Source organism: Gossypium hirsutum, chromosome A07 (assembly GCF_007990345.1).
Source record: "Gossypium hirsutum isolate 1008001.06 chromosome A07, Gossypium_hirsutum_v2.1, whole genome shotgun sequence".
Taxonomy (NCBI): domain Eukaryota; kingdom Viridiplantae; phylum Streptophyta; class Magnoliopsida; order Malvales; family Malvaceae; genus Gossypium; species Gossypium hirsutum.
The window spans coordinates 83,605,600-83,617,994 of record NC_053430.1 but is presented as its reverse complement, the minus strand read 5'-3'; the positions used below and the strand labels follow the sequence as shown (position 1 = coordinate 83,617,994).

Sequence of the window (12,395 nt, the reverse complement as noted above, 5' to 3'; positions counted from 1 at the left end):
TGGATCACTCCCTTGGGACCATACCGCTGACACCAGAACATAACTAATCTTCAATGGTTTAAAAAGGAGTGGGTGAGCTTAATAAGCTTAGTGAATGATCAGAATAACTACCACGCAAACATGTCATCATGCATTAACGAAGCAATCATTAGCACAATTACAACATTTCCAACTTTAGTGTCATATTATACTTATTCATGCATTATTCATTGGTTCATTTACATAGTAATCACATATTCATTTAAGCATATATCACATTACACATATTCACATTTTATGATAATTTGACACTTGAGCTGTGAAACACAAAAGTGGGCTCTAACACCACACATCGGATATACGGATCTCCAACACACCAAAAGACTCATAGAGTCGAACATATCCCAAACAGTGAAGCATATAGCTAGCACTCTCAACACACCAAACATGTCCCGTTGAATGGAGCTTAACTCACATTCCCTTATCTCTCCAAATTTGTCTTGGGCCTTAATGCCCTAAAATCCTACGGCACGCCAACTATATCCAACAATCTCAAAGATCACAAGGCCAAAATATTCATTATTAAACACATATATTACTTACCATTTTCTACACTTTTTCACTGCATATTCACATCATACACACAACGTAACCATTGTCATTTGGCATGTACAACATGCCCACATTTAACTCTTTCACAATAACCATCATAAGCTTAATTCACGTGTCATGGTATCACATATTAATCCAAAATTGCACAATATGCATTCACATATTAAATCAAGAGTATGAGAAAGCTTACACTAGAAATTTAGAGTAGGGGCTTAGGCTACTTCTAAACTCCTAATTAATGCAATAAATCGTGTTTGCAGCAACGATTCCAAACACTCACTGACTACGCTTTCGCCGAGATGTCAAAAGCTCAAACTAGCTTTTCTTTAACTCGTAGGAGTTCCTAACAAATTCACAGTTCCAACCAAATAATTTACACAAAAAAACTATAAAAAATCAGCCAAATGCTTTCCTAAATCAATCAAAATACATGCCTAAGCTAAATTATCTTGAAACCGACACCTCCGACATAACAAACTTGAATTTCAATTATCTCAGTCTACACTTAATCTTTTTGCCTAAAACCAATTCCATTCATTTAATTATTCATTTACGACTAATTCTCAACCTTTAAACTACTCAAAATTACTCAAATCATGGTATCAAAAATTTTCAACATGTCATGGCAATCTTTACTAAAATTCATTAAAACATTAGAAATATTTAACGAAACTCCAAAATAAATTTAGAAACCTTTTAATCTCATTAAAACTAATTGAAAAATACTTTGAAACCATATTTTATCCAAAATCCCGAAATCCACCATTAACGGTCCAATTTTTTACTTTTATTTAAAACATATGATTTAATGGCTAAAAATTTAGGTTAAAAGACCAGATAACATCTAAAACTAATAAGAAAACAATGTTTTACCTTATTTGATGAAAAGTAGAGCATTTGATTGAAAATTTGAAAAACCCAAAAATTCAACAATGGAAAAATCTCCGATGTTCTTAGATGCTTTTCTTAGAATTCTATAGGGATTAATGGCTTGGAGGATGATAGAAATAAAAATGATAAAGTTTGGGAGTAAAAATTGAGTAATTGTAGATTGGGAGAATAAGGGAGAGCAAAAACAAGTAGATGGTGAAAACTATCTTGAGTTTGTGAAGATGAAGGGGGAAATAATAGAGTATAATTAAAATTTGGTTTAATTAACTTTTAAAAACTTAGAATTTAGATCCTCTTACAAATCAATCCTTTATTCAAAATTAAAGGTTTTTAAAACTCATTTTCAAAAACTGATTTAATTTTCTAAAATCCATAGATGAAAGCATTCTCGTTTTACCATGCTACGAAATTCCCGAGCACATTAGAGTTAAAATCCCTAAAATACCCTAAAACTCTTAGGCCCAATTTTAGGGTGTGACATCTGAACTGCAAAAAATAGTGATTTTTAAGTTTTTCGGGCAATCTAAGACGTATATATGATAAAAATTAGAAGATAGGAGAGAGTCGTTATAGAATATTCAAGAAAACAACTTGAAAAATACCATTGAAGGTGATTCTAAAGCAGAGTTCTATGAAGATTGAAGATTCTTAATTGATTTCTTAGGAGATTATCATGAGTTTTCTTTCTTTCTTTTGGTTATACTGTATCTTAGATGTTTTTATTTTTAACCATGAACTAATTTTCTAAATACCTAGGGACATGAACCCTATGATGAATTCTATTGTTTGATTTTTATTTTACACAATAAATACTTAAATATTGTTCTCAATTATGTGTAACTAATTTCTTGGTTTAATATTTTTAGACTATTGGTCCATGTTTTATGTGCTTAAATTGTAGGTTGAATAGACCCTATTTAAGAGTAGATCTTGTGTAATTGAGTGGAGTTGCATGTAATTCTAGAAATAGGATGACATATATCTACCGGATTAGAGTCAAATCTAATAGAGGAATCTATAGCTTGAGTTAATGAGATAATACGGGTTTTAATTAGAAAGAAATTTTAATTAATCAACATAGAGTCAGTTGCTGTTATACTCAAAATAGATATTTACATAATTTAGGGATTTTTACGGATCAAGATACTAAATAAATAAATTACATAATTTAGATTGATAGTGACAAATGAAATCTAGATAAATTCTTTCTTAGGTATTGTTTCGTTTCTTGGTTGTTAATCATTTATTTTCCTGATTTGTTCTTTTTCGTGTTCATTAATTAATTAATTTAAGTTTTTAATCAATCACTCGAATTATTTAGTAAAATAATAGAAAGACAGTAATTACTAGTACTTTTAGTCTTCGTGAGAATGATATCATTGCCCATCGTAGCTATACTATTAATTGATAGGTGCACTTGTTTAGTCAAATATTTAGTTAGTTTCCTGGACATCAAGTTTTTGGCGCCATTGCCGGGGACTAGAGTACAAGGAAAATTTTATTTCTATTAATTTAGCTTATTTTTATTTTATATTTTTGTTTTTAATTTAATTGTTACATTTTATTTTATTTTTTTTCTTTTGTTTGATTCTTATAGGTTCTTTTGGTTTATGACTAGAGGTAACCCATTAGAAACGTTACTTTTTTACAGTGAAATAAAAAAAAACCACTCACATAAATTAGAGAGAAGTTAGAGAAACAAGGTAAGGTCAATAGATTTTAATAGACGATGAAGAGTAAAATGGCATTATTGTTGAGATGGATGATAATCCTAGTAATCAGTAGCCTCTTGCACATCTTGCTCCTCGTACTACGTATGACTATGCTAAGCCCACTCTGATTGGGGTTGAATCGAATATTATCAGACCGACTATTGTTGCAAACAGTTTTGAGATTAATCTAAACACAATTCAGATGGTGTAGCAATATATTTAGTTTGATGGGTTTCAATATGAAGATTCGAATGGTCATTTAGTTAACTTTATGGAGATCTGTGACACATTTAAGATTAATGGTGTTACTGATGATGTCATACGATTATGTTTGCTCCCATTCTCTTTGAGGAGCAAGGTGAAATAGTGGTTGAATTCACTTTCACGGGGTTCCATCACGATTTAGGCTCAGATAACTGAGAAGTTTCTATTGAAGTATTTTCCTCCGGCCAAAATAGCTAAGTTGAGGAATGACATCTCTTCTTTTGTTCAAGTTGAGCTTAAGACATTGTATGATGCATGAGAGAGATTTAAGGATCTTCTGAGAAGGTGCCCTCATCATGAGTTACCTTTTTAGCTTCAAGTCCAAACATTTTATAATGGTTTGAATCCCTCGACTAGATAGATAATTGATAAAGCAGCTGGTGAAACACTAAATAATAAGACATCTGACGCAGCCCAAGAATTTATTGAGAAGATGACACTAAATAACTATCAGTGGCAAGTTATGAGAACAAAGTCTACTAAGGTAGCTGGTGTTTTTAACTATAGATGCAGTTGTTATGTTGGCAAGTGAAATGGAAGTGATGAGTAAAAAAATTGATGGTTTGAGTATGGCTAAGCAAATGAATTTGGTAATGCAATGTGATGTGATTGGAGCGAGGATGATCAATTCAGAATGTTTGCCCTATAATTCTAACATGGAGCATGAACAAGTAGACTTTATAGGTAATAATTATAAACCTCGGAATAACCTCTATAGCAATAATTATAATCTAGGATGGAGGAATCATTTTAATTTCTCTTGGGGTGGTCAAGAAAATCAAAGGTCACAACCCCTCTGGGTTTTCAGCAACCTTATCAGCAAGGAAATAACCTAAATCTAGAAGAAATTTTAATGAAATTTATTTCAGTGTCAAAAACTAGATTCCAGAACACTGAGATAGATTTAAGGAATCAGCAAGCATCTATTCAGGGACTCGAGAATCAGATTAATCAGCTTGTTATTAGTTTTAGAGAGACAACAAGACAGATTACCTAGTAACACTGAAACCAACCTAAAAGACCAATTCTATGCAATCTCTGTACGAAGTGGAAGGGCATTAGTTGAGCCAGAAAAGAAGCTAAATTGAGAAAAATGATGGGATTGAGGAATGTAAGAAAGAGCATAAGCCAGTGATCAAAGAATACAAACCGCCAATTCCATATTCGGCAAAAGTGAAGAAAGACTGCATGAACAAACAATATGGTAAATTTCTTGAAACTTTTTTAAACTTTTTAAAGGAGTTGTTAACAAATAAAAGGAATTTAGATGAATTTTCTACTATAGAGCTCAATGATGAGTGTTCGACCATTCTCCAAAATAAACTACCCACAAAGCTTAAAGATCTAGTGAGTTTTACTATCATTTGTTTCATTGGTAACTTAAATGTTGAAATAGCTTTGGCTAATTTGGGTGATAGTATAAATTTGATGCCTTATAAATTATTTAAACAACTTGGTCTCGAGGAACCAAAGCCCACTAGGATGAGTATTCAATTAGCTGACAGATCAATTAAGAATCTTAGGTGTATTATTGAGGATGCACTTGTTAAAGTAGATAAATTTATATTCCCTATTGATTTCGTTATATTGGACACGGATAGGGATATTGAGGTACCCATCATATTCAGTCGACAATTTTTAGCCACTGCTAGAACTATTATTGATGTGGATAATGGTGAACTTGTGCTGAAGGTAGGTGATGAAGAGATTACTCTTCAAGCACGTGATGTTGTGAGAGTTTTTAGTGAGTGAAATGATACTCGTTATTATGATAATGTTAGTAATCATTCGACTCAAAATTCTTTGTAGGGAATCACTCACGAATATGTGTTAAAATTGTGTCCTTGTTAAGGTGATAGAAACCAAGGGACGAGTGGAGAATAAATGGTGCAACTTGATGAAATAGATGAATGGCAACCAAAGGCGTATGAGAAACCGAGAATGTTCAAAGAAGTAACAAAAAAAATGTCATGGTGTGCATTTAAAGAGGAAAAACCAATTCAGAGTTGGAGACAAAGTGTTGTTAGACAATTTAGAACCACGAATGTTCCCTGCAGAGCTTAAGTCAAGATGGTCAAACTCATTTGTAGTACATAACGTATTCCCATGCGGAACAATTAAGGTAACACACTTTAATTACGACACATTCAAGGTAAACAGTCATTGACTCAAACTTTATTTTGGTGGCAATATTGATAGAGAAAGTGGGGAGCTCCAGCTCCAAGATCTGACTTAATCGTAAGGTTGAAAAGGGAAGTCGAGCTTTAACTTTAAATAAACACTTATTGGGAGGCAACCCGAGTACTGATTTTATTTATTTATTTTAATTTTTTGGCATGTCTAGTATGTCTTTAAAGATTTTTTTTAAGTATTTTGGTTTTAATTCTTTAAAATATTGTTAATTAAAATTTAAGGGGTTTTGTCAAATTTGATATGGTTTATTTTGTTTTGTTTTGAAATTTATTTTAATAGTAATAATAACTTAATCTGAGTGGTTTTTAATGATTAATTAATTTATATTTTTTATTTGTTTATTTTGAGTTATATTATTAGATTTAAAAAAAAGGGGAAATCCCTAAATGCTTTGCTCACGTTAGTATATTTTTCTCTCCTTTTCTCGCACGTTGGTCTCTTTTTCTTCCTCTTTCAGTTTCAATTTTTGTTCTTTTTTCTGGGCCATTGTGTTTTCTTTATGCCTATAAGCTTTTTGTTCTTGATTAATCATTCATCTCTATTAGAATATCAATATTTGGTAAATTGTGTCTTTTGGTTAATGCATTAAAGCCTTCGTTTTAGTCATTTCATTAGAGGAATTGTATGTTCATTTGTTTAAACACTGAAACATAACTTTTTTTAGGGCAAATCAGTTAGTTCTTGGTGCTTAAGATCTTGATTTAAGGTGTGTTTTCGAAACTGCTATAGTTAGAGATTAAGTTATTGATGAATTTCATGATTCTCAGTAAATTTTGGTGTGGTTTCAAGGCCACACGAGCAGCCACATAGGCGTGTGTCACACACAGGCGGTCCACACGATCATGTGTCGCTGTAGGAATTAGGTTACTTTCATTTTGCAAGCTCTGAAGTGGGTCACGAGCTGGCCACACGGTCGTGTGACCTTTGTTTTGGGAATTTGTCATTTTTCAACGGGCGTGTGCCTCAACCACACAGCCATGTTTCTCAGCCACATGAACGTGTGCTTCAATCACACGGTCGTTTCTTCCTTGCTTCATTAATGTGAACTTTTAGTCATACGAGCGTGTGTTTCAACTACACGAACGTGTGATTTAGCCACACAGTCATGTCTACTGTGCTTTCTAAATGTGTTAATTTTATCACACGGCACTATGAGTTACACGATCTGGCCATACGGCCAAGTAACTCAGTCATATGACCGTGTACCTCTGTCAAACGGTCTAGCCCCTTCCACATGGCCTGGCCACATAGTTGCATGGCCCTGATTTTGCAGATTTTAAATCTTATTTATAACTAACCTGTTTTGGTTCCTGTGTAGTCCAACATTTTTTTAAGCTTCTTTAAATGTGTTTGGGATACCATTACTAATCGAGGGAGGTCTAGTAAGGATGTATTACTATATGATTTTAGTTCTGTATGTGAACTCATTTGATTTAATTATGTTAATTACATAAATGCTTAAATGTGGTGTTTGTTAATTAGATAGGTGTTTCTGTAAACTATTTGCGTCTGCATTTGGGATTGGGTTATGTTTGAAAAGAAGGAAGTCTGATTTGGAAGTTTAACTACGATATTCTGTTACAGCGATTTTACCACACTATTATATATGTCAATTTAGTTGCATATTTCAATTTGAGTGGCTTAGATTCACTATCGTGGTGTGTAGGGTGGATGGGCTACCATAGTCCTTTTTGGTGTGCAAGGTGGATGGGCCTACCGTAGCCCAATTGTGGTGTGTAGGGTGTTCGAAGTGGTGTTTTGGCTGGTAGGGTGAGATTTTTGCTTGTTGCATATTTTACGCATCTGAATTTCGATCTGTTTGTATGGATGTTAGGTCGTTTATGAAATACTTTGAATAGTCTATCGCGATTAAGCAACATGATTGTTAGAAATAATATAATTCTATTATGTTTTTTAATGGAAACATTTCATGTATCAGATTACTGGTTTGTGTTTTTCGAATGTTATCTGTATATGTATTTTTTCTGAAATACTTGTTTTGTTATTTTTCCTTTTGCTATTTGCTTATGTTTCGGACTCACACTAAGCTCGTGTACCTCATTCCCTTAGTTTCTCCCTTTCAGGTAATCAGTGGAGTTAGGTGTCGAAATCAGCAAAGCAGAGGTCTTAGAATTTCGAGTTTCGATTTAAGCTTTAAAATAAATTTTATAAAGATTGATAATATGTTTTCATTGGAACTGTAATTAAATTTCATAAGGACTTTGGTTTGAAATTTGCCTTCAAACTATCATTAAGTTTGAGTTTATGGTTTTTGAATTAAATTTGTGATGCTATGCATGAGTTTTAGTATCTGAATACGATTTTCCAAAAATATAACAAATTGTTTTTCCCAATGTAATTTTCTAATTTTAAGTTCGTTTATCAAAACTTTCAAATCTACTTTGGTTGCAAATTTATCATTAAATGTGAATTGGTTCCAAGCAAAGTTTTAAGCGAAAATAAGTTCAACGTTTACAAAGCATTTTGTAAAATTTCGTTTTCGTTTTAAGTAAGTCGCAAGAGAAAAAGAATTTCGAAAAGAATTTTTGTTTTTAAATCAGTGTTTTGTTTTTAGTCATTTCGGTGGCCAATGTAACCTCTGAAACTCGGACGAAACTTCTAGGTTGGGTTTTGGGGTGTTTCATAGGTAAGATATTTGATACAAATAATAGTAAGTTTATAATTAAAATAAAATATGTATAAATCATAAAAATAAAAGAAACATCATATTCATTCTCCTTCACCATTGAAATCACCATAGCCAAAGGGTTGGAGAATCAACCTTAGGGTTGGAGATTCTTTTAATCTTTATGTTTTTAAGGTCATGTGATCTTGATTTATCTAGACCATGTACCAACTTGCAAAACTGTTAAAGTTTCTAAAAGTTGTCATTGATGGTTTCTTGAGTAAATTGGTATTAAATTGTTATATTTTGAGCTTAGAAGTGGAAAAGGATTAGACTGTAAAGTTTAATTGCTAGTTTTTTAACATAAGGACTAAAGTGGATAGCTTTCAAAATTTATGTGAAATTTCAGTAATTATTGATAGTAGAGGGTCATAAAAGGATATAATTGAGATTGATTTTGAAATTGAAGCTCAAATTTGAAAGTTATATCATTTTTGATTTTATGGACTAAATTGAATAAAATGTAAAATTTTAGGGGCATCCAAAAAATGAAATCAAAATGATTCATGCATATAATATAATGCTATAAAATGTTTAAAATTGATCAATTGAATCGAATTATTGTATAGATCAGGAATTGAACCAAATAAAGGATAACCAGGGGAAAAGGCAAAATTATAGATTAGTCTTTACAAATTCAACTTGTTTGCTGATTTGACCAGGTAAGTTCATATGGTATAAATTTGTTTAAGTTATTGTGTATTTTATTTGTAAGTATATTTGTGTTTGGTTGTGAATTGGTATAAAAGTGAGATTTGGACTAAAGTGTAAATAAATGTATATATGTGTTGAAAATGGCTAGATGAACTTGGTAAAGGTCTTGTGCACACTGATACTAATTGACTAACGATGATTACTGAGATCCAACATCTTTTGAGGACTCGAAGATACATGTGACATAGTTTTAGCCTAGATTGGTAACCTGATGTCGTTTTAAAGGTTTAGCCCAGATAGGTAACCTAACATGTATATTTTCAACTTGGCCAAGCAATTGAATGTGTCATTAAAGGTTTAGCCTGGACTAGTACCTGACACAAATATACTCAGCTTGAATGAGCAATTGATGTGATTTAGTATATGTGTATTCCAGTCCATCTACTAAGTTTCATCTGGTGATATAGAAGATATGAAATTAGAATTTGAAATGACATAAAATGTATTAATTTTCAAGTGAAGTATTAGTGAAAATTTTGAATATAAAGCTTTGATATATGTTTGTTATTGTTGTCTTCATGAATGGAATGAGATTGAATTGGTTACTTAATATGATATAGAATGGTATGTTATATACTTGGAATATTACATGATTTGGTTATGTGCCAAAACTCACCTTGTTATTTTGTGTTTTGCCATGTCTAGTTAATTATATCAAGCTTATAGCTTATTGTACCTAATTGAATAATAAGGTAATTTTTTCTATTTAATACCTTTGAACTTATTGAGCATTTGATATGCTTACCCCATTATTTTCTTTTTCCTTGTACATTGTCACTTGCGGAACATGTTGAATGGATCTACAAGAAGCTCACACTATCCCGTTATTGATTCAATAGTCATTCAAATTTTTAAAGTCTGGTTATGTGGCATGTACATAGGTGTTTATGTAAGAAAATATAATTTCGTATGTAGTATTAATATGTTAGTAACAATAATAATGCAATACAACACAGTAGCAGTAACTTAACAGAATACTTGTAATCAGACAGAGTTGAAAATTAGAAGAAGAATATTGTTGAGGCCTATATGAACAATTTCCTTAAGATAGAATCGACCTCCCCTCGGTGCTTTGAGTAATGTTAGATGTCTGTCTCTCAAGATACAATAACAAATGATCATAGTAGTAGGACAACAACAGTGATCAATCGAACACAATCTTTCTTTTCTCTATTACTATGAGGAATGAATTTAGAAGGAAATTTTTATATTGATGGTTTTTGATGATGTGTTTTGTAAGTCCCCTAACTTGGCTTTATATAGAGGAAAGGAAATGAATGAAGAGATTTAGACCGATTCAGGAAGAGTTTTGTTAAAAAGTTCATATATATAAGTGAACGAACACAGTGAATGAAAAGATGCAATATTAAACCAAAAGCAATGAATCTGTTCACCAAGAGATACAATTGTTCATCAAGAGACAGAACTAGTGTATAATTTGAGCATCAATTTATCATTCACCACTCAAAAATTTTGATCATATTATATAGAATACAAATCTAAACCTTCAATTTTATCAATAAAATAATATGCCTCAAAGTTCCAAAATATCCATTATTTTCCAACAGTTTATATATGTTAACTTGGGATGATAGCTTTAGTTTGAACCCTATCTAATGTTTGATTTGGGAAGGCCAATGTTCATATGTATATGTATGTTTTGGTAACATGTTGTGATATTATGAATGACACTTAAAATAGTCTGTTTGAGTATGAACTAACAAAGTTAAAAAGGTGATATTGTACGATGAAGTGAATGATTGAATAAGTTGAATTTGAATAAGTTGAATTGATATGTTTTGATACCACATTGAGATATATTGGAGTGGTTGATTTGAAATGGTTAAATGCAATGTTTTGGTATGTGTTTAGAACATTTTTATGAAAGAAAAGTTAAGCAAATATGCACCAAATGTGCAATTTGTGAGGTAACCAAGAAGTAGGTACCAAATGGCCTAAATTTTACCAGAATCAAAGTCCACGTCCTAACGAGTAAGTTTCCTTGTCGCAATGTCGGCCAAGAGTGAGTCACATCATGACGTCGAGCGACTTGAGGTCACAACATGACAAACTATTTGGCAACTTCACGACGTCAACACGAAATTTTGAAACTTTACAATTTGATCCTATTTCATGCTCTGGTCAACAAAAGATCTTTTGTAAGCTCGATTAAGGCTTGAAATTAATTGTATATGATAATGTGAATGTGTTTATGACATGATTGAATGCTTAAATGATTTATTTACGGATTATTTGACAGTAATTACTTTGGCAACAGATGTGACATCCTGTAGCTCGGACCAGACGATCGAGTCGAGCAAGGGGTGTTACAAAATTAACTTTTATACATTTTAAAATGTGCAAATTAGCCTATCCGTTAAAATTTTCTGTTAAATAATGATGTAGAACATGCTGAAATTTATTTTTTATGGGTAAACTATAAAAATTGACACCCAAGTATGTGTTTCGTTCTATTTTGGTCATCAAACTATTATTTCTTTCGATTTAGTCACTAAACTTTTCGAAATTAAATATTTTAGTCACCCTGAGCTGATGTGGGCTTTTTTTTAATGATCTAATAACAAAATTAGCTCTCTAATGTTTACGCATTCTATAAATTTGATCTTAATTATAAAAAATTCAATAAATTTAGCGCTCTTTACAAAATTTGTTATTTTAGTTCTAATTCTAAAGAATTAATAAATTTGATCCTTAAGATTTATAAAAATTTTCAATTTAGTCTTAACTCTAAAAATTTTAAAAATATATTAAAAAATATTTTTAACTCTTTATAACTCATCGACTAACTACTGATGAGAAAAGAGTGAGGCAAGGTAATTTTTTATCCACCCCACCCTGGCTCAATGCTTTATTGCCACTCTCCAACTCAACTTCATCTCAACTTTAAAAAAATTTTAACCTACTTAGGATCCAAACCCGAAAATTAATAATATAAAAGATTCAAACCCGAAAATTAATAATATAACAACTTCGATCCCATCAATTTTTACGCCACTTAAAGCATAAATTCCTACAATGCTTTGTATGTGGGTTTTTTAGGGTATGAATTCTGGAATACGTGTTAATTTAAAATTTTTATTTAATATAATTTTCAAATTATACCAATTGACTTAGCTTATGAAATTAATTTTTTTAAGAAAAAAAATCAGGAAATAAGACTTTTCCAAGTCTTCGTGGCCGACATCCACTAGATTAGTGGACGAGTCCCTCAGAAAATTGCTTCATGGAAATTTTCTTGAAAATAATACTCCTGAAATGTGGGTCCGGCTCAACACTATAATCATTTCTCACCAAATTCTTCAGAAAAGAAAAAAAAATGAGTG

The 12,395-nt window shown here is 31.6% G+C and overlaps 1 non-coding gene across 1 annotated transcript; it reads right to left on the bottom strand.

The window, feature by feature from the left end:
• Window positions 1-3,654: 3,654 nt before the first annotated feature.
• Window positions 3,655-3,761, bottom strand: LOC121204069 (small nucleolar RNA R71). The gene has a single exon (XR_005898997.1). It is a non-coding gene; the product is annotated as a small nucleolar RNA R71 (small nucleolar RNA).
• Between the last annotated feature and the right edge of the window lie 8,634 nt (window positions 3,762-12,395).